General features: G+C 44.4%; 1 protein-coding gene across 1 annotated transcript in view; it reads right to left on the bottom strand.

The window, feature by feature from the left end:
• The window catches only part of LOC147727212 (transmembrane channel-like protein 2-B), a 748,500-nt gene that overhangs the window by 583,482 nt on the left and 142,049 nt on the right, over positions 1-22,969 (bottom strand). The gene's annotated exons all lie outside the window — the stretch shown is intronic.

The raw sequence follows: 22,969 nt of genomic DNA, 5'->3' as shown, positions 1-22,969 counted from the left end.
AACAAATAAGTGACTGATGAGCTGTAAGACTCTATAACAACTTTCAGAAATTGAATAATAATGTCACTAATCTGAGGTTCTTAAGAAACGTTAAAGTCTGGATTCCTTAAAATGAACTATGTAGTATGCATTTCCACTGATTGTACTTTGGCTGTGAAAACAGTATAAAGAGCCCACAAAATCATTCTCTTCCATCAAACATAGGGACAGAGGTGGTGTATATATGTCTGTGGCATGTGCTCTTCATGCCATCGCCTTTTGTCAAATATATAGCTACAGCTTCTATGGATGAGCCTTAGCACAGCTCCAGCCTGATGAAAAATAGTTTGGCCCGATAATGCCCAAACATTCTCTGCTGGGCTCTATCGGACCAGGACCACATGCCCCAGGATCCTTCCCCTGCCAGCAGGTGGTTCAGCTACACTTCAGGTGACCAGGCGCATTTAAGGTGGCATAGCCTACCGAAGTGCGGGGCACAAAATTATCTGTTGGAAACTATTGGAGCCAGGACCACCAGCCCTAGATTCATTCATCCATTGAGAGGCGGTCCAGCTACACCTCAGGCGAACTGGCACATTTTAGGCATTACAGCCTGCCAAAGCATGAAATGCGAGCAGCGTATGCCCAGGTGAAGACTAAGTCAAGAGCTGGCCCATCAGTTAAGGATTTTCCCCCAGTTGTGGAAGAACGTTTGGGTCCTACTTTGGCAAAGCGCTTGATAATGATCAAATAGTAAATAACGTTGTCAAGATTTTTGAGAGGGTGCTCAAATCAGTCCTAGAGCTTGTATTATCTTCACTCAGGGCCACAGAAGTTTCTCTCAAGCAGCTAGTAGAACAAGACTCTCGCAAGTCATCTTCGAGTGGTCCAGAGAAATTGGGAACTGATCACAGAGCCAGTAAATCCAGACTGGTGATGGGACACTTAAGCAAAACAACTACTAATTCCTCCACACTAAGCATTATGGAAGCCCCTCACCCTAATGTTATGCCTTCATCTGAGATACCCAAGTAAGGCCACAATTAAGGCATACCCAATCTCAGTCACACACTACTATAGTTCGGAACTGTTTCTCCCACACAATGCATTCAGATAATCTATCACATCCAAAGGCACCGCAATTTTCTCTGGAAACTACCCCGCCTGTGATTGTTCTAAAAATGTTCACACTTTACATTCATATCAAACTGAAGATGATATCCAGCTTAAAAACAAAGTTAGCCATTGGATGGGAAAATACTTGGAAACACCAGAAATTGGGAGATTGTACAATAATATTATTGCTGTCCAGAGGGCCACTTCTGGGGGAAATAGAGATAGGGGATTTTGTTGTTATCAGTTTTAAGGACCCATAATTGATTGCTTTTTTTGTTATATATATCAAATTGCTCTGGTATCGTGGACAGTAACATAAAAGTGACCCCCTGGGGCTATGTTTACAAAACAATCAACTGTGCAATTCCTAATAATGCTCTTCTCGTGGATTAGGAAAGCATCACCTCTGATAGAGACCCACAGCGGGTTTACCCCCTTGAATCTGTGGAGCAGGTAGATTGACTTCCAACCATAGAGAGATCAGAAGGTACCAGGCCCGCTGTCCTTGATTTGCTCCCTCCCATGATTTCCCCAGTTCACAAGGTTAATGTATCTGCAAAGGTTGTATGATGGAACCCCTATGCATGTACCTCGTATGCCTTTACAATGCAGTTACTACCCAGACAGCGATATTGCCGCCTGTTACTTCACCACGCAAGTCGTTACAACGAATTACTTTAGAGAGTGCTGGACTTTGGAATAGTATAAATTACTATTCTAACTCCAGTCTACGCAACAGTAGGGAAGGCGTTAGACTAGAAAAAACAAAACCAGTCTAACAACAGGCCCCCTACAGCAAGTCGTCGTAATGACTTGCTGGTTAAATTAAAGTGTGGTAATGTCGGAGTCAACTAGTGACTGCGCTGTAAAGGCTGGTCGTTATTGAGACTGTGGGGTATAGGATGTTTCCCATCTGCAGATGATGACTCCACTATTTAGAGTACTGAGGATTCTTCTACGTTGTTGACCTTGAACTCTGGCCCATCAAAGTCTAATTTATTAGTACACATTGATATAATAAACTGCACTCCACCAGGTTCTAGTATGCACTCTACTTTAAACTCTCATGCAGGTACCACCCAAAAATGTTATTTAATGTCCTAAAATGTGACTGGTCCTGCTAGAAAGTTCATAGATTCCTCTTGGTCCACTACAATAAATGAATGTAAAATTGTATGTCTGCAGGAGACATGGGTCCGTGGTAATATATATATGGATTGGGTCTTTTTTTGCCACCCTGACTATCTCCTCAATTAGTGGGCAACACAAAGGTGGCCTGCTAACATTGATTTCTGACTCTTTGCTTCAACCAGCATAATACTGAAATTTTGAAGTCATTAGATTAAGTAGGAAGCAATGTACTGTGTAATTTAGAGTGGGAATCAGTAGTAATTTGAGCAGGTGACTTCAATAGTAGACTATCCACCCTTACATGTGATGGTGTTTGCGGCATCCTGGGGCATGTTGATAAAGTGGACTTCCTACATTTTATAGGTAAACAGGAGTGTTCTGTTTCTTAAGATTAAGAGAAAGGAGGTATACTAGTGTTCCAGTTCAGGGAGTGAGCTCCAGTAGGAGCAAGTGCCCTCACATACCCAAAAGGGTGTCATGCTTCCTCATTGGGCTAGTCCCTAGTCGGGCCAGCGCTGCAATGCCCGATGGGCACTCACGAGGGGGTTCTTTGCCGGAGATCTAGCCATATGATGAAGTGGAGGGGTGGGCTTTGTAGTGTGTGTAGAGTGGTGTTGAAAAAGTGAGTTAAAATAGGTATAGTGATGTTCAGTGTCAGATTCTTTATTGATTGAGCACACTAACCTAATTAAAAGATGTGACGCTCATCTAGGGCTCAATGGTCCTGATAAGCAGGCCAAGTGATGCTAAAATAAGGTCAACATGTTTTTCACCTGTGTCTCTACAAATGGATCAAATGGCAATTCTTCAAGACCTAAAATAGCTGACCTACACTACATAATGACTAGATTCAGATATCGGTGCGTTGTGCGTTGTGCTAAAGTAATCAGTCCTACATCAGGTCACAAAGTAAAACTAAACCTTGAATTGGATAATAACCTGGAACACAAAAGGACAAACACTACAGATAATACAGATTTCCAACTCCTCATTAGAAACCAGTGGCAGGTGTATACATTTTTAACTGCATGCCCCATGTGCTACAAAGAAGACTCACAACTTCACCACCATCCAGAATATCGTGCATGGGTTTATTTGTCTCTAAGAACAACATAGACTTAAGGAAGCATTTCAACACTCACCCTAAGATTGGTAAATTCTTACTCCTGGAGGTGATGGCAGAGGGAATCACTTATTAGCATCCTGCACAAATTATGGGAAAACGCCTCAGTAAACAAGCATTTGCAATGCAATAGGTCTCGCATTAGGAAAGTTTGAGGTATTGGTATTGTAAATGACACATTTTTTATTATTTTTTGGTTTTGAAAATAGCGAAATTAATAGCTTTGCCATTTACAATGCCAATAGTTTTAACTTTCGCAAATGTGACACCTATAGCATTTGTAATGCAATATGTGTTGTATTTACGTGACTTAGATGTATTGGTATTACAAATAAAAATGGCTTTTAATTATTTTAATAATACCTAAATAAAAGTTATTGTAATTTATAATGGCAATAGCTTTTGTATAAAAAACTTTTGTGAAGATTAAATTCATTGTATTTTATTGTGACGAAAATCCAAGAACAGAAGTGAAATATTAACATCATTTTGTGACATTTGTAATAAAGCTTGAAACATTGAGAGAACATATTTGAACCAGTTGTTGTTGAATGGTTGCACAGATTGATCCTGTGGTAGCGCATAGTGATGTTGTGGTGCCCCTGAGTGATGCTGTGGTGGTGCTGAGTGATGCGATAGATAGATAGATAGAGTGAGGGCGATAGTCAGTTAGAGGGAGGGCGATAGAGTGAGGGAGGGCGATGGATAGAGTGAGGGAGGGCGATAGATAGAGTGAGGGAGGACGATAGATAGACAGATAGAGTGAGGGCGATAGATAGATAGACAGATAGATAAAGTGTATTTATGTTGCATTGAGTAGAGTGTAAGTATGAGGTGTGTAATTATATGGCACTGAGTGGTATTATGTGGAGTGTATTTACGTTGCATTGAGAAGAGTGTAATTACGTGGCGTGTAATTATGTGGCACTGAGTGGTAATACGGGGAGTGTATGTTGTATTCAGTAGAATGTAATTTTGTGGCGTGTAATTATGTGGCACTGAGTGGTATTTGGAGTGTATGTTGCATTGAGTGCAGTGTAATTATGTCGCATATAATTATGTGGCACAGAGTGGTATTGTGTGGAGTGTGTGTTGCATTCAGTGGAGTGTAATTATGTGGTGTGTAATTATCTGGCACTGATTGGTATTTGGAGTGTATGTTGCATTGAGTGCAGTGTAATTATGTTGCATATAATTATGTAAAAAACACAGTTGATGGACAGAATGTAGAACAATGTCATACATTCACCCCAGTACAAGGATCTGGGCCTAAATCCATCGTTCTTTTGCACTCCACACCACCCTGGGTTAGACACTGGCTATATGCAAATCAGCTCTGACCCTGTGCCTCATGGGAACAGTCCAGTCCGAACTACCAAGCCATGTCTTTCCCAGACGGGAATCAAGCATCCAAGGACCGGTTTCTGGCTATCAGCCTTCATCAGCCTGGATAGCTTGACTCCAGTGGTGTGGAGAGCCTGGGACTCACGTCTGAGTATACCCAGCACACTCGGGGTGAAAATTGCAAAAAACACAGTTGATGGACAGAATGTAGAACAATGTCATACATTCACCCCAGTACAAGGATCTGGGCCTAAATCCATCGTTTTTTTGCACTCCACACCACCCTGGGTTAGACACTGGCTATATGCAAATCAGCTCTGACCTTGTGCCTCATGGGAACAGTCTAGTCCGAACTACCAAGCCATGTCTTTCCCAGACCGGAATCAAGCATCCAAGGACCGGTTTCTGGCTATCAGCCTTCATCAGCCTGGATAGCTTGACTCCAGTGGTGTGGAGAGCCTGGGACTCACGTCTGAGTATACCCAGCACACTCGGGGTGAAAATTGCAAAAAACACAGTTGATGGACAGAATGTAGAACAATGTCATACATTCACCCCAGTACAAGGATCTGGGCTTAAATCCATTGTTTTTTTGCACTCAACACCACCCTGGGTTAGACACTGGCTATATGCAAATCAGCTCTGACCCTGTGCTTCATGGGAACAGTCCAGTCCGAACTACCAAGCCGTGTCTTTCCCAGACCGGAATCAAGCATCCAAGGACCGGTTTCTGGCTATCAGCCTTCATCAGCCTGGATAGCTTGACTCCAGTGGTGTGGAGAGCCTGGGACTCACGTCTGAGTATACCCAGCACACTCGGGGTGAAAATTGCAAAAAACACAGTTGATGGACAGAATGTAGAACAATGTCATACATTCACCCCAGTACAATGATCTGGGCCTAAATCCATCGTTTTTTTGCACTCCACACCACCCTGGGTTAGACACTGGCTATATGCAAATCAGCTCTGACCCTGTGCCTCATGGGAACAGTCCAGTCCGAACTACCAAACGATGGATTTAGGCCCAGATCCTTGTACTGGGGTGAATGTATGACATTGTTCTACATTCTGTCCATCAACTGTGTTTTTTGCAATTTTCACCCCGAGTGGGCTGGGTATACTCAGACGTGAGTACCAGGCACTCCACACCACTGGAGTCAAGCTATCCAGGCTGATGAAGGCTGATAGCCAGAAACCGGTCCTTGGATGCTTGATTCAGGTCTGGGAAAGACATGGCTTGGTAGTTCGGACTGGACTGTTCCCATGAGGCACAGGGTTAGAGCTTATTTGCATGTAGCCAGTGTCTAACCCAGGGTGGTGTGGAGTGCAAAAAAACGATGGATTTAGGCCCAGATCCTTGTACTGGGGTGAATATATGACATTGTTCTACATTCTGTCCATCAACTGTGTTTTTTGCAATTTTCACCCCGAGTGTGCTGGGTATACTCAGACGTGAGTCGCAGGCTCTCCACACCACTGGAGTCAAGCTATCCAGGCTGATGAAGGCTGATAGCCAGAAACCGGTCCTTGGATGCTTGATTCCGGTCTGGGAAAGACATGGCTTGGTAGTTCGGACTGGACTGTTCCCATGAGGCACAGGGTCAGAGCTGATTTGCATATAGCCAGTGTCTAACCCAGGGTGGTGTGGAGTGCAAAAAAACGATGGATTTAGGCCCAGATCCTTGTACTGGGGTGAATGTATGACATTGTTCTACATTCTGTCCATCAACTGTGTTTTTTGCATAAAATTATGTGGCACTTTGTGGTATTATGGGGAGGTTATGTTGTATTCAGTAGAGTGTAATTGTGTGGCGTGTAATTATGTGGCACTGAGTGGTATTGTTTGGAGTGTATGTTGCATTGAGTGCTGTGTAATTATGTGGTGTGTAATTATGTGGCACTGAGTGGGATTTGGAGTGTATGTTGCATTGAGTGCAGTGTAATTATGTGGCATGTAAGTATGTCGCAGTGAGTGGTATTTGGAATGTGTGTTGCATTGAGTGCAGTCTAATTATGTGGCGTGTAATTATGTGTCACTGAGTGGTATTTGGTGTATGTTCCATTGAGTGCAGTGTAATTATTTGGTGTGTAAATATGTGGCACTGAGTGGTATTTGGAGTGTATGTTGCATTGAGTGCAGTGTAATTATGTAGTATGTAATTATGTGGCACTGAGTGGGATTTGGAATGTATGTTGCATTGAGTGTAGTGTAATTATGTGGCGTGTAAGTATGTGGCACTGAGTGGTATTTGGAATGTATGATGCATTGATGCAGTGTAAATATGTGGAGTGTAATTATATGGCACTGAGTGGTATTTGGAGTGTATGTTGCATTGAGTGCAGTGTAATTATGTAGCATATACTTATGTGGCACTGAGTGGTATTGTGTGGAGTGTATGTTGCATTGAGTGCAGTGTAATTATGTGGCGTGTAATTATGTGGCACTGAGTGGGATTTGGAGTGTATGTTGCATTGAATGCAGTGTAATTATGTGCCGTGTAATTATGTGGCACTGAGTGGTATTTGGAGTATGTTCCATTGAGTACAGTGTAATTATGTGGCGTGTAATTATGTGGCACTGAGTGGTATTTGGAATGTATGTTGCATTGAGTGCAGTGTAATTATGTAGAATGTAATTATGTGGCACTGAGTGGTATTTGGAGTGTATGTTGCATTGAGTGCAGTGTAATTATGTAGCATATAATTATGTGGCATTGAGTTGTATTGTGTGGAGTGTGTGTTGCATTCAGTAGAGTGTAATTATGTGGAGTGTAATTATGTGGCACTGAGTGGTATTTGGAGTGCATGTTCCATTGCAGAATGTGTGAGGGTGCAGAGTGTGAGGATGCAGAGTGTGAGGGTGCAGTGTGTGTGAGGGTGCAGGGCGTGTCAAGGTGCAGAGCATGTGAGGGTGCAGAGCGTGTGAGGGTGCAGAGCATGTGAGGGTGCAGAGCGTGTGAGGGTGCAGTGTGTGTGAGGGTGCAGTGTGTGTGAGGGTGCGGTGTGTGTGAGGGTGCGGTGTGTGTGAGGGTGCAGTGTGTGAGGGTGCAGTGTGTGAGGGTGCAGTGTGTGTGAGGGTGCAGTGTGTGTGTGGGTGCAATGTGTGCGAGTGTGCAGAGTGTGCAAGGGTACAGAGTGTGCGAGGGTATAGAGTGTGTGAGGGTACAGAGTGAGTGAGGGTACAGAGTGTGTGAGGGTGAGTCTCTTGGGAACATAAACTATGGGAAAATCAATATTGGGAAACATTACATACATGCAGGAGTTTGCATGGCAATATGTAATGGCAATATACAAAATTAAAAAATTAAAAAACACAGAGGTAAATACCAGCTATAAAAAATCCATTAAGTTGCGAGACGCACAGCAGCTGTGATTTCATGTAAATAAAATAAAACAAGTCACTGCAAATACGCTGCGTAGCCAATAAATTAGATGTCGGCCCCTAAGTCAACCAAGCTTTCCTTCAAGTCCCCATAAAACAAGCTATCAGCATTGCTGTGGTGGGGGAGCGCATTCCTTTGAAGTCTGATGCCGAGGCTCACCAAATGGTGTGCTGTGTGCACGCGCCGGGCTCACATGCACTGTAGGCAATCCGCCTTTGGGTGCACTTTTGAAAGCCCTTACTTTAATCTCATCAAGCATCCCTAACGGGGTAGCTTAGGCGAGACCTAATAACGGGATAGCTTAGGCGAGACCTAAAAACTACCAGATTTCCACTTTCAGGTCGCACCTCTCCGGGTTAATCAGTGTACACCAAATACAGCACATATTTTGTTGTCTTATATTGGAAGCCTTCAGTGCAAAAAAAAACATGAAAGCCTATCAGGCCTCTTCAAATTCCATCAAATAACCAAATTAAATGTAAACTTCCAAAATTGTCACCTAACAAGAGTCAGAGAAAACTCGGTGTCAGGACGAAAACTTTAGAACAGTACATCTTTGGAACACAGGACATTAAGCAACTTAATTTTTACAAACTCCCTAAAAGAGTTTCAACTCCTGAGACCAAAATAATCCTATGGACTAATCCAATGAAAAAACCCAAAGGATAACCTATCGGGGTTACCCTCAAATTCTTCAAGAGCATTCCATACCCTCACCCGCCCGCTAGTCTCCCCGTCTTCTGATGCCATAAACTCTCCAATCTGCCACGAGAAAGAGCATTTCCACTGAGTAGACTGATATAAGCCTACACAATCCTGAATGTACGATATTATTCATTTATCAATGTGGCCACTGTGCCACAACCTTGGGAGAACCGCGATTGTATAGAACTATGACGCAAAGTTTAAAACCTGTCCCTAACAAGAAGTTTAGTCTTAAATCCTAGTTATAAGGTAAGGTTCACCGTAACAGCATGAGCTTGTGCGACAATAGTCCATGAATCTTTTTTAACACAATTCGTACCTAATTCCAAAGCAAACAAGTGTTTGTTTATCCCACTGAAGAAAATTGTTCATTACATTCATGCATATTGTGCAATTACAGAACCATTATTTTTTGCTTAAAACCAGTTACAGAACCTACTAATACGGTCCGAACTTTGACTAACAAAGGAGTGCACTACAGAGTTGCCGGTGAAGGAATGGACTCAATTTACCCACCTCAGAAGGATGGAAGACAGGGTCTCCCTACCTGGATTTTGAACTCATGAATTCCAGGCTACAGCATGTGTCATCGGCGGGTGTTTAACACACGGGGCCCTCCATCCACGAAGCAGGAAAAACGGGATTAGAAATTCAACACAATTTAGGCTAAAACTGCATTAGCCACTTACTGAAAAATAAGCAGCAGAGTGGACTGCTGGGGTAAGTCAGGCCTCTGGTTACCGGCGGCAGAGCTCGCGGGCCAGCACTGCAGCTGCTTCAAGATTAGCGCTCCGAGCGGAGGCCGCGTGCTTGGCGCTCGTTCCAGAAAATTTAAACAGTAACAAAACAGTGGCGGGCCGCCCACCTTTAAGCCCCGCCAGCTGATCAACTCCAGACCCTCTCCGAGCTTCAAGAGGCCGGATAATTGCAGCTTTGCCACTTGCCGTGCCTTCGGCGCACGTGCTGGGCAGCTCGCGCCCTAGACTCGATCACTCGTCTGCAAACTTACTCTGGATGACCACCCCCTTTGGCTTCCCAGGTAGAAGAGAGTAGCAGCTTCTAGCAAATATCGACATTGTAAAATACTCAATGCTTACCAATTATATTCCGACAACATCACAAACATTCCAAACGTTGAACACCATTCCGCCTAATTACTGGCTCATTTCTGTAAGTACACTAGCCAAGTGTTGTTGATTTCCAGAGCACACTGGCATGGCTCTAGTTCCACATAAAAACATTTCATCTTCAAACACAGACTGCTAAAAAAAAACAACACCTTTTTACAACAAGCCATGAGCGTGCACATCCCGAAACCAGAAGTTCGGGAGCGTCACGCCTGTCGTGGTGCGGGAGTTCCGTCTTCTGCGAGAAGCCCGCACCCACGGAGTGGATGGCCCAGAGAAGCAGTGGTGATGCGGGGACCGCGGTGGCAGCAGAAGTCGGGAGTGGCGACTGAGGCCGCTGATGCGGTAAGTGGGGCTTAGTTGTGGGGGGGAGGCGGTGTGTGTATGTGTGTCTGTGTGTGTGCGTGTGTGTGTGTGTGCACGTGTGTGTTTCTGTCTGTGTGTGTATGCGGGTGTGTGCGTGCCTTTGGCCGGCCTAAGTAAAGCTGTGTGTGTGTGCGCATGTCATTTATACGTAAGCGCGTCCACAGACCCTAATCGGCTCGTGCACCGGTCTGTACCACTTGGGAGGCAAAACAACAACAATAGGTCTCGCTGGCGACAGCGCTTTCGCGCTGCAACAGCAGGCGAGACCTAAAAAAGGATTCGTCTTACCCTGGCTTCAGTGCGGGAAATGAAAAAAATACTTCCCACTTATTTGGACACAGTGCGGCGTCCGCCGTGAGACCTACCCCGGCTCTGCTTTCTCAAAGAGAGGTGAGGGTCAGGGTGGGTCTATTTCAAAGCGGCCGCTGCTTGCCTACGTCCATGCATGATTCTGCTAAGTAAATGGAGCGATTACCTCACCGGCCATGATGGGTGGAGGGTAAGGAACAGCAGATGTCTGTAGAGGTGTCGTGAAATTAAAGGGGACTGCAAATTAAGAAATTGTTTTTTTTAAAAGAAGAAACAGGAAGTGGATTTTATAAGGCCGCATTTAGTAGGCTAGCGGACATAGGTAGATTGCACTCAAACCTATGGGGGATTTGAAGTGTCAGGTTTGTTATGTTCATTATTTGTGCACTAAGCTAAAATGGCCTCAAAACACTAGATCATGTTGGTGTATCCCTTCCTGCAATTGTTGTTTGGCAGAGGGTACTGTCAGTCGTGGTCAAAGGCCAATGACAGTTGTTATATCATGAGTACGCTGTACTCAGAATCCCAGTATACATGCACGCATTCATAAACCCAACATGGGACCCTGTCGAATAACTATGGTTGTAGAAATGCTTTTTCAAATGGGTGCCGGGGAAGTCAAATTATTCTTATTCACCACTTGTAATGCTGTTTAGTGTATCCCCCTATAGTGTTGTCAGTTTTTATATTCTTCACCTTATCCCGGGTAGTGTTGGTATTTAGTTAATTTTACCCACGGATGTCATCGTCCATGCCCTCCCTATGTGTGGATAAATGGAAAATCCAATGTTGTTCTTCTGTTAATAGGGCTTCCTGTCTAATAAAGGGATGCATCTCAAGGACAGTCCATCTTAAGTCATCTGGGGAGTGCCAGCTTTGAGAAAATGTGCACTCATTGTGGTGTTAGATTTCTTACACCTCACTTTACTCCGATGCTCTGTTATTCTAACCTTAACCACTCTTGTTGTCATCCTTATATATTTAATCTGACAAGGGCAGATGTTCGTGTAAATGCAATTCCGTAAATTACTATTTGTGTACTTTTTTGTGCCTACATGCGAGGTTTCATTGAGCTGAATGACATTAGTAGCCGCAGTTAAGGTACATACATTGCATTGTCTGCATGGGTAATGTCCCAGACCAGGGGGCAGATTCCATAGTGGCTTCTGCAAGGAGGCTGGGAATTTTGGGGTCTCATGTGGATAAGCATGTCCTTCAGATTAGCTGTTATTTTGTATGAAAATCTTGGGGGGCTAACGTGAGGTATCCAGTTTGTGGGCTTTTCCAATGTTTCTTAATGATTTTTTGTATGGTGTTGGATTCAGGAGTAAAGGTGGTAACACAAGTTAGTACGTCAGATCTGGGTCTCTCATTGGGTTCTAATAGAGCCTCCCTGTTGTTGTTGGGTGCTCGTTTTTTTGCAGTTTTTATACACTTGATAGTATACTGGTGGTTCGCCAAGTGGCCTGCTAACACATTAGCTTTTTTCTTTGTAATCACTAACCTCACTGCAGTTGCGACGTAGTCTCAAAAACTGCCAATAAGGTAACATTTCCTGCAGGGCCCTGGAACGGTGGCTCCTGTAAAGGTGTAGGCTATGGCTGTCAGTTGGTTTTTTAAAGGTTTTTGTGTGTCTGTGTCAAGCCGCGTTGGTTGTCCGCGCCGGGATCATGTATCCAGAACAATGCAGCCATGTCCACTGTCGTCTTGGGACATGTAACCAGATCCACCACCTGCAACAGGCATTGGAACACGTGCAATGGGTCACATCCAGTCGTGGCTTCAGGTACCTTGTCACTCATCCATGAACGCGAGTCCACCAGCGTAGGCCAACAGCTCCAATGAGCCATCGTCGTCCAATACATCCGAGATGTTGTTGAGGCTATCCATCATCTGACCCGGACAGATGTGTTGACACCAACCACTCAAGCCAATGTGCACCAAAGCCCAATCGGGTAGTGGCTGAATGTGCTCGCTGCACGCGACGACTCGTGCAATCTCCCAGGCCCAGTTCCCAGCCTGCATGCCAAATATCCACGCATACCATAAATGGGCATCACAGTGACACTCCTGGTCATGGGCAAACAGGGGGCGCACACACACACGTCGAAGTCCAGGTCATCCACTGTGACGTTGGAGAGGCAGACATCCATGGACCACTCAAATATGCACGAGCGACAATGCAACACAGGCTGAATGCAAGTAACGTACGCAAGTCGGAAGCTTAGCTGGTAACCTATCCACAACATTGCCAAGGGCAGTGCCCCAGGACATGCAGCAGACTTGCGCGGTACAGCTCCACGTGACTGAGTCGGGCATGTGTCAGGGATGGTCTGCCTTTGCGTCAGTGGCTCTGCCCAAAGCAGCACTGGCTTGGCCTGCGCCAGACCTGTGTATGGAATGGCACAGCTCAGTGCAATGAGCAGTGTCTTTATGCAATGGGTGCAGGTCTGTGGTGGGGTCGGAGTACGTGTGAAGGCCAATTCATGCATGCTAACTACGACCAAGGACTCCTTCGTGTGGGATGAGTACACATTGGTCCCACGTTGGGCAGTGAGTAGGGTGCAAGACACAAGAAAATGCAATCGTATCTGTCAAGGGGTGCTGGCCACATGCAAGTTCCTGCTCGGAGCTGCAGATGTAGAGCACCAGCCAGCAAGGGCTGCCTGGTGCAGTCAGAAATCGACAACAGTGTACATCGTAAAGGTCATAACCATACAACCACAAAGGCCCCATGATTTGTGCTGCACAGAGTTAGTGGCCTGGATGCACTGCGACCGGAACAGGCCCACCACCATGGGACAGTGACTTGCGGTGCAGTCAGATGGGCCATGCAACCTGGGTGGGTCCTCATTAATGTCTGAGGTGCATGTGGTGGAAGGTTGCGGGGACAGTTGAAGGTCTCCTCCAGGGCATGATGCAGAGGGTGGAGGCTACCTGGAAGCAGCACATGGAGGAATGGATTGCCACTGCATCGTTTTCACCATGGAGTCAGTATCACTGACATGATGGCGATGACAAACCCAAGTCCATGGACTCAGTTGCCCCCAGAGTCCAAACAGAATGTGTCGTAGGTCTCGGGAAACAGGTTCAGTGGCACCGGGGCTGAAAGGGGATGCAGTCTGCGATGAGGCCTGTACAATGACATCAAGTTTGCCATAAATGAATCAAAGCTGAATGCAAAATTGTGTGTGACTTACTCGACCACTGTGTAGTCCTGAGGCAGCGGTCAGCACAGGCCATTCACCGAGTGTCGCCGGCTTAGGTTGGATGGCCCCACCGGCCTGCGTAGTTCAGGTTCAGTGGCATCACGGGACGTGTACTTGCAGTGGACAGGGTTGATGGCACCAGGTCAGTTGTTGATAGTGTTCGATCATCTCCGTGGCTCTGATCTGGCTGTCGTCTGGACTGAACCACATCTTCCTCTTACACCTCTCAGTGCGTTCACTGGTGTGGACTCTGCCATCCATGATTCGCGGAAGAGTGCTGGATGTGTGACCTACTGCTCCACGTGGTAGGCCTGGGCCCACATCCACGTGTCTTCGGCTTGCATTGAACAGGGTTAGTGGCACCACGTGTCGCCGGCTTGCGTTGAACAGGGTTAGTGGCACCGCGTGTCGCCGGCTTGCGTTGAACAGGGTTAGTGGCATCACGTGTAACCGGCTTGCGTTGAACAGGGTTAGTGGCACCGCGTGTCGCCGGCCTGCCATATGGAATTATGCCTCACTGATTGAAGGGGGTCTGGTGCTGTGGCTGCTGCCACAGACTTGGGGACACTGCCATTCAGGACTCAGAACACAATTCCACATGTAGTGCCTACTGGGCCAATGAGGACGCTGGTGGAGTATGTAAATGAGAAAGGAGTACTGTGGGCCAGCTTCGAGTGGCCATTGATGGTCTGCGGAGGCTGCAGAGGTCGCAGGCCTGGTGCTTGGAGCCTGCACCAGCACGTGGTGGGCCCTCTTTGACACACACCAGTGTAGGCAGGTGAGCGGAGCCTCGTTGGTATGCTGAGTCAGGCATGAGGGATCTGGGGACAAGCGGCCCAGGGTGCAGCAGGCGCAAAGGGATGCAGGCCCCACCGCGCTCGATGCAGGACTCGTGCCGGTCTGGGAGATGTTGCCCAGGCAGACACTTTGTCCATTCAGAATGAGAAACATCGAGTAGTGCAAGGGCTTTTTGTTCACACCCCTATGCAGGCCTGGCGTACGCAGGTTCAACCCACTACGCAGGTGCATGCAGGGGGAGAGGTAACGTGCAACATTTCCGCTTTCTGCCCCACAGCCTTTGGGGACATGGTAGCGTCCACTGGACACTGCACTCCATGCACCAGCAGTTGCTCACAACATTGGGATTTCCGTGGTTTGCACTCTGTGGTCTGTCAGGCACCTCCAGGCCACACCTGGCATTGGGTAGGTTCACATTCCTAGGTCACTTGCCGTTCTCACATATGCCTGCTCCATGCCTCTCCTTACGTCCTGCTTATGCATGATCATTGTCTCCGTGGCATGTGTGGGTCTTCAGGTGTGGCTCTCGACTGGGCTCCCTTTCATGCGGTGGGTAGTCATCCTGCTTAGCACCAGCAAAAGGCAGGTGTTAAATCCCTGCTGCTACCGTGGCTTATCGCCTGTTTTTGTGGTGCTTTGCGGATCCGACATTTTGTTGTGAAAGTGGTGTTGTGTTTTTTTGGTGTGTTTTTGCATTTGAACGCCTACTCTGCATCTTATTAGGGTTAGTTGGTGGTGTCCACCGCGGAGGTACATTTTTGGGCAGTTATCGCGGGAAAACTGGCAATGTCCGCAGTTTGCATCAGCTTGTGAAAGGGGTGTTAAATCTGTCTCCGCTTTTGATGCGGTACAGTGGGGATAAATCGGAGTTACGTCCTTGTGAATTTACCCCTCAGAGTGTTTTAATCCTGCTATTAAAGCATCTGCAAACACAACTTTCTTGCTATGTTAACAAGGATCAGGAAGGTGGCCGAATGCAGCAAGCAGAGGATGGCAATTCTATCAATCACCGCCCACATGGAAAGTTACCTTTATTTTGTACCTAATCATTGTCACAGATTTTATCTGGTTAGATTCAGTTTTAACATAACTCACTTTTTGCTTTCGTATCCTAAACCTGTGTATAGTGACTTGTATCTGGTACCTTGTCCATGTGATTCTGAGTCTTCACAATCCATGTTGTGTTTCCTTTTCTTCTTTAACCTTTATACAATTCCAAGGAAAATGTTTTTAGTGCCCTTATTAAAGTCTCAATATAAGGAAAAGCAGACCTGCACGGATGTACCTGCACCTTTTAATGAACTAGTTTTTTTAATGTTTATTTAATGGTACACTCATTTATTCTGCTTGCAGGCAGGCTTAGAAACATGGTACAAGTAATGCTAGGTCATGAAATTGTGTAAAGTAATTTGAGCACTGTGCTTATGTTATGTTTCAATCATTGCACTTTATTTTCATTTGTTATTGGTAGGTACTGAAGACCTGAGATTGACCTAGCTAAATGTGTCTATTCTTTTTCCTTTTAAAGTATGTTTTATATCTAATCTTTATATGGACTTTGGCACCTTAGTATACGTTCCAGATGAAATTGAATTTTTTAATTGTAGTTTATTTACAATAATCAAATAACTTAGAACTTCAAAATCAAAATGTTGACAGTTTAATATTAAATCTGCATACAGATGAATTATTAATATCAGTACAGGCTCCAGGACTTGTGCTCATGTTCAATGAAGTTGTGTCTCAGTTTTAACTTTTTTATGTATACATGCTTGTTTTGCTAATGTATTATTTTTATGGTTTATTATAAACTGAATAAAGATTTTCTGACTGGGCCAAAGCAAGGACGACAGTGCTCTATAATTGTGTATAAGGCTAAATTATATATTTTCTACAACAAGTTCAGTTTTTCCACAAAGATGTTTGGATTCAGTGACATCTGTTTTTCCTTGTCTCGTGGTTTGCAGCTGCTTGCCTCTGTTGCACAGCTCCGTGCAATAGAAACGAGAGGGCAAAGAAATGCCTAATTATTTAGCAGTCTACTGTCAGACCATCAAAACGGCACTGCGCAAGGTTACAAGAGCTAATATCCATTGCTCTGTTAAACAAGCATTGGCAAATCCAATAGGTCTTGGCAATGCCTAAGCTGAATGTCTGACATAATATTGACAGACAAAATATCTACATACAAAAATATCGGCACAAAAATATCGAAATCAAAAATATCGGAGTCATATCTTCATAAAGGTAAGTACAAAAATATCGAAAAATTAATATCGTAGTACAAAAATATCGAAATTAAAATATCGTTTTTTTAAATGTATTAATAATAATGTAAAAATAATTTTAAAATACATATAATTTTACAAATATTAAATAAAAATATTAAAACATAATTAAAAAATTAAAACTAATACATATACATTTAAAATAAATTAAATACTTAATAATTTAATGTAATTTTATTTTTTTTAATTTAATTTAATTGATTTAATTTAAATTTATTTTATTTTTACCCTGTACGCCTGTACCCCAAAAACCCCAAACTGACCCTGAACCCTAAAACTATCCCTGTACCCCAAAAACCCAAAACTGACCCTGAACCCTAAAAATACCCCTTTACCCAAAAACTGAAAACTGACCCTGAACCCAAAAAATTACCCCTTTACCCAAGAACTGAAAACTGACCCTGAACCCTAAAAATACCCCTTTACCCAAAAACTGAAAACTGACCCTGAACCCTAAAAATACCCCTTTACCCAAAAACTGAAAACTGACCCTGAACCCTAAAAATACCCCTTTACCCAAGAACTGAAAACTGACCCTGAACCCTAAAAAATACCCCTTTACCCAAAAACTGAAAACTGACCCTGAACCCTAAAAATACCCCTTTACCCAAAAACTGAAAACTGACCCTGAACCCTAAAAATACCCCTTTACCCAAGAACTGAAAACTGACCCTGAACCCTAAAAATACTCCTTTACCCAAAATTAATTAATATTATTTAATTACCAATTAAATATTAATTAACAATAAAGTAAATATATTAGCACATTAGCTGTAATTAATTTAATTTAATAATTAATATTATTTTTTCCCAATTAATTAATTAAGAATAACAAAAAATTATATATAAAAAATTACTCTAATTAATGTAATTAACTAATTAATATTAATTAATTACCAACTAATTAATAATTAAAAATATGTACAAAATTATATTAATTAATTAACTAATTATTATTAATTAATTAACAATTAATTATTAATTAAAAATATTTACAAACATATATTAATTAATTAATTATTATTAAATTACTTCCCACCCTATTCCCCTATAAACCCATAACCCGCTACAGAACATATTTATCAATTAATCAATGAATTAAAATTAATTAAAAATTAATTCTCAATTAATTAATTAATAATTCCTACTAATTAATAATTAATTTAACATAATTAAATTACTTCCCACCCTATTCCCCTATAAACCCACAACCCGCTACAGTACTAAAAGACAATATTTAATTAAATTACATTAGAAATAAATGATAAAACATAATAAATACAATATAATATACACAAAATTTATTTAAAAATTGATATTAGTAACATCGAAATTATTTATTTCGATATTATTGACATCGATATTTAAAACTTCGATATTACTAATATCATACTAATATCGATATTAAGACTGTCGATATTACTTACCTTCTATATTATGTCCCATCGATATTTAAACTTCGATATAATTGTATATCGAAATTTAAAACTCGATATTTTGTCTGTGTACCGCCTAAGCTTTCAGAATTGTCAATGTGAATGTCTTTTAGATTGATTCCTGCAGTAGCCTGTAAGGTTTGTTTCGATGTGGCAGGTAGCTGACAAAATTGTTCACAGCTATTACTGAACGTAGTGGCCACCTATGACTGGAAGTTTTCCATTCATCTGAAAGAATGACGTGGTTGACAACCAAAGATATAACCAGCACAAATTTGGTACTAAGGGAAAAACTTATGTTTATAATCATATATCATAGCGGAGAGATGTAACACTCCATGAATAGTGTCTAGCAGTGGGGGCGAGTGGGGGGAAGAAAGAAGCACTTGTCCATACAGCGTCAACTGCAGAAGCAGCTACTGGCAAGTCTATGGATGGGCTGAAGCCCACAAAGTACATGCAACAGGTTTCTTTTTGAGACAGTGCATGCGTGCTGTCTAGAGCCGAGATCTAAAAATTGGGGCATCTGAGCGTCCTGATATTGCCAACGGTTGCAGGTGTAGCACTCACCTTCTCAAACCCCATGGGATATATCTGCTTTGCTCCTTGAAGGGATGTTGTTTCTTCCCTCCAAACTCTTGCTCTCCAGGCAGTGAAGTGGATAACTTTTCAAAATGTCTTTGTAAACCAAACTTGCTTCCGTCCAACAACCTCAGGGGTCTAATAAAATCAAACCGGCTGCAAAGGCTCATGTGCGAGTTGTCCGAAAAGACTGCCGCTAGCCTCAATGGCCATGTTGCTGGAGGCTCTAAGAGCTACCTACAGGAGCAGTGAGACGTCCCACCTACAAGCTTGATGCTTGGTTTCTAATGTTTGAGCTGGCGATCCTAAATCCCAGGTGACTTTTCTAGCAGTGAATAAATGCACAAAAAGTATTACGTTGAAGTTGAACATAATTGGCAGCTAGACTTGGCATCTTTGTGGTTTCCCCTGACTTATTGCCTCTACTTCTTGTATTTCTGATGCTCTGCTTGGTTTTGTCTTTGCTGGCTTAGATGCTTTGGGCACTATGCCACTGCTGATCAGTGTCAAAGTGCAAGTGCTCTCTATGTAAATTGTGTTTATAGATTGGGGTTTCCATGATTGGCATATTTGATTTACTTGGAAAGCCCCTAGCAAAGTGCACTGAGTGTGCCAGGGCCTGTAAATCAAATGCTTCCCTTCTCCTACATGTAAGGCACCCCTATGGTAGGCCCAAGGTATCCCTTGGGCAGGGTGCAGTATATGTGAAAGGTAGGACATGTACTGGTGTGTGTGACATGTCCTGATAATGAAATACTGGCAGTTTTGTTTTTCACTATTGAAAGGCTATCTTGCCCCATAGGATAACCTGGGAGTTAATTTGTAACACCTTATAAATATACCTTCCCACTGGGACAAGATAGGAATATAAAAAGTAGTATGCCTGAACTCAGAATATAAAGATGCATCTGTTAGTAAAGATGATTTTTATATTGTGTGCTTGAAAATACCACTTTTAGAAAGTATTAGCCATCCTGTGTCTCTCGGCTGGTTTGTGGATTGACTGTCTGGCTGGGGACGTGAATTATCTCAGACGGCCACGGGGGGGGGGGGGGTGATGTGTGTCCGGCATTTCCTGGATGAGTCAGAGCTTGGCTGAATAGACCTGGGCTGCATTTATAGTAGGGGGAGGAGATTACTTTCACACCTGAATGGACCAGGTCTGCCTTGGGCAATGCTATCTCCACCTCCTGCCGGGCAGCTGCACCAGATAGAACAAAACTGGTTTTGGCTGGGCAAAGAGCGTCTCTGCCACCAGAGAACAAAGGAATTGGTACTATCAAAAGTGGGGCCCAGAACCCTGTACTTTAAACTACTTCTGGCATCAAGAGGAAGTTTTTCCAAGGAGAAGAGCTGGAGAAACTGAGCAGAAGTACTGCCCTTTTGCTGTGTGTCTGGGGTTGGCCTCCAGTAGCTGTTTCTGCTAAGGAAAGGAGAAGGATTTTGCTGTGTGCTGTGTCCCCTGCTTGAAGAAGATCACCAAGGGCTTGAGTAGAGCTTGCCTCCTGTTTTGAAGTCTCAGGGACACAAAGACATCACCCCCAGCTGAGCTGAACTTCCTTGCTGAGAGTTCTGACCTGCCAGGAGGCGGCTGTGACTGTTTTGGGCCTCTGGAGGTTGTTTCTGCTGGTGGGAGGTGCAAAAGCAACGCAACTACAAAAAACAATCGATGCATAGCTCTTCTTGCTGCAGTTTTCCCGACGCATCACCTGCAGATCAAAGTCGCCTCAGATTCGACGCATCGCTTTCTCTCTACGGACCGGACCCGAATCAGCACTCGCTGGTCTGAAGCAGAACTGTCACATCCCCAAGGTCTCAGGAAACAATGCATCTCTTTGATTTGTGATGCCTCCCATTCTGCAGCTACAAAGATCTGGGCCTAAATCCATCGTTTTTTTGCACTGCACACCACCCTAGGTCAGACAATGGCTATATGCAAATCAGCCTTGACCCCGTGCCTCATGGGAACAGTCCAGCCCAATGGATTTAGGCCCAGATCTTTGTACCGGGGTGAATGTAAGACATTGTTCTGCATTCTGTCCATCAACTGTGTTTTTTGCAATTTTCACCCCGAGTGGGCTGGGTATGCTCAGACGTGAGTCCCAGGCTCTCCACATCACTGGAGTCAAGCTATCCAGGCTGAAGAAGGCTGATAGCGAGAAACCGGTCCTTGGATGCTTGATTCCGGTCTAGGAAAGACATGGCTTGGTAGTTCGGGCTGGACTGTTCCCATGAGGCACAGGGTCAAGGCTGATTTGCATATAGCCAGTGTCTGACCTAGGGTGGTGTGGAGTGCAAAAAAACGATGGATTTACGCCCAGATCTTTGTACTGGGGTGAATGTAAGACATTGTTCTGCATTCTGTCCATCAACTGTGTTTTTTTCAATTTTCACCCCGAGTGGGCTGGGTATGCTCAGACGTGAGTCCCAGGCTCTCCACATCACTGGAGTCAAGCTATCCAGGCCTAAGAAGGCTGATAGCCAGAAACCGGTCCTTGGATGCTTGATCCCGGTCTAGGAAAGACATGGCTTGGTAGTTCGGGCTGGACTGTTCCCATGAGGCACAGGGTCAAGGCTGATTTGCATATAGCCAGTGTCTGACCTAGGGTGGTGTGGAGTGCAAAAAAACGATGGATTTACGCCCAGATCTTTGTACTGGGGTGAATGTAAGACATTGTTCTGCATTCTGTCCATCAACTGTGTTTTTTGCAATTTTCACCCCGAGTGGGCTGGGTATGCTCAGATGTGAGTCCCAGGCTCTCCACATCACTGGAGTCAAGCTATCCAGGCTGAAGAAGGCTGATAGCCAGAAACCGGTCCTTGGATGCTTGATTCCAGTCTAGGAAAGACATGGCTTGGTAGTTCGGGCTGGACTGTTCCCATGAGGCACAGGGTCAAGGCTGATATGCATATAGCCAGTGTCTGACCTAGGGTGGTGTGGAGTGCAAAAAAACGATGGATTTAGGCCCAGATCTTTGTACTGGGGTGAATGTAAGACATTGTTCTGCATTCTGTCCATCAACTGTGTTTTTTGCAATTTTCACCCCGAGTGGGCTGGGTATGCTCAGACGTGAGTCCCAGGCTCTCCACATCACTGGAGTCAAGCTATCCAGGCTGAAGAAGGCTGATAGCGAGAAACCGGTCCTTGGATGCTTGATTCCGGTCTAGGAAAGACATGGCTTGGTAGTTCGGGCTGGACTGTTCCCATGAGGCACAGGGTCAAGGCTGATTTGCATATAGCCAGTGTCTGACCTAGGGTGGTGTGGAGTGCAAAAAAACGATGGATTTACGCCCAGATCTTTGTACTGGGGTGAATGTAAGACATTGTTCTGCATTCTGTCCATCAACTGTGTTTTTTTCAATTTTCACCCCGAGTGGGCTGGGTATGCTCAGACGTGAGTCCCAGGCTCTCCACATCACTGGAGTCAAGCTATCCAGGCCTAAGAAGGCTGATAGCCAGAAACCGGTCCTTGGATGCTTGATCCCGGTCTAGGAAAGACATGGCTTGGTAGTTCGGGCTGGACTGTTCCCATGAGGCACAGGGTCAAGGCTGATTTGCATATAGCCAGTGTCTGACCTAGGGTGGTGTGGAGTGCAAAAACACGATGGATTTACGCCCAGATCTTTGTACTGGGGTGAATGTATGACATTGTTCTGCATTCTGTCCATCAACTGTGTTTTTTGCAATTTTCACCCCGAGTGGGCTGGGTATGCTCAGATGTGAGTCCCAGGCTCTCCACATCACTGGAGTCAAGCTATCCAGGCTGAAGAAGGCTGATAGCCAGAAACCGGTCCTTGGATGCTTGATTCCAGTCTAGGAAAGACATGGCTTGGTAGTTCGGGCTGGACTGTTCCCATGAGGCACAGGGTCAAGGCTGATATGCATTTAGCCAGTGTCTGACCTAGGGTGGTGTGGAGTGCAAAAAAACGATGGATTTACGCCCAGATCTTTGTACTGGGGTGAATGTAAGACATTGTTCTGCATTCTGTCCATCAACTGTGTTTTTTGCAATTTTCACCCCGAGTGGGCTGGGTATGCTCAGACGTGAGTCCCAGGCTCTCCACATCACTG

The sequence above is a fragment of the Lissotriton vulgaris genome, chromosome 3_1, assembly GCF_964263255.1.
Source record: "Lissotriton vulgaris chromosome 3_1, aLisVul1.2, whole genome shotgun sequence".
NCBI classification, from domain to species: Eukaryota; Metazoa; Chordata; class Amphibia; order Caudata; family Salamandridae; genus Lissotriton; species Lissotriton vulgaris.
This window is presented reverse-complemented; position numbering and strand designations above follow the sequence as displayed.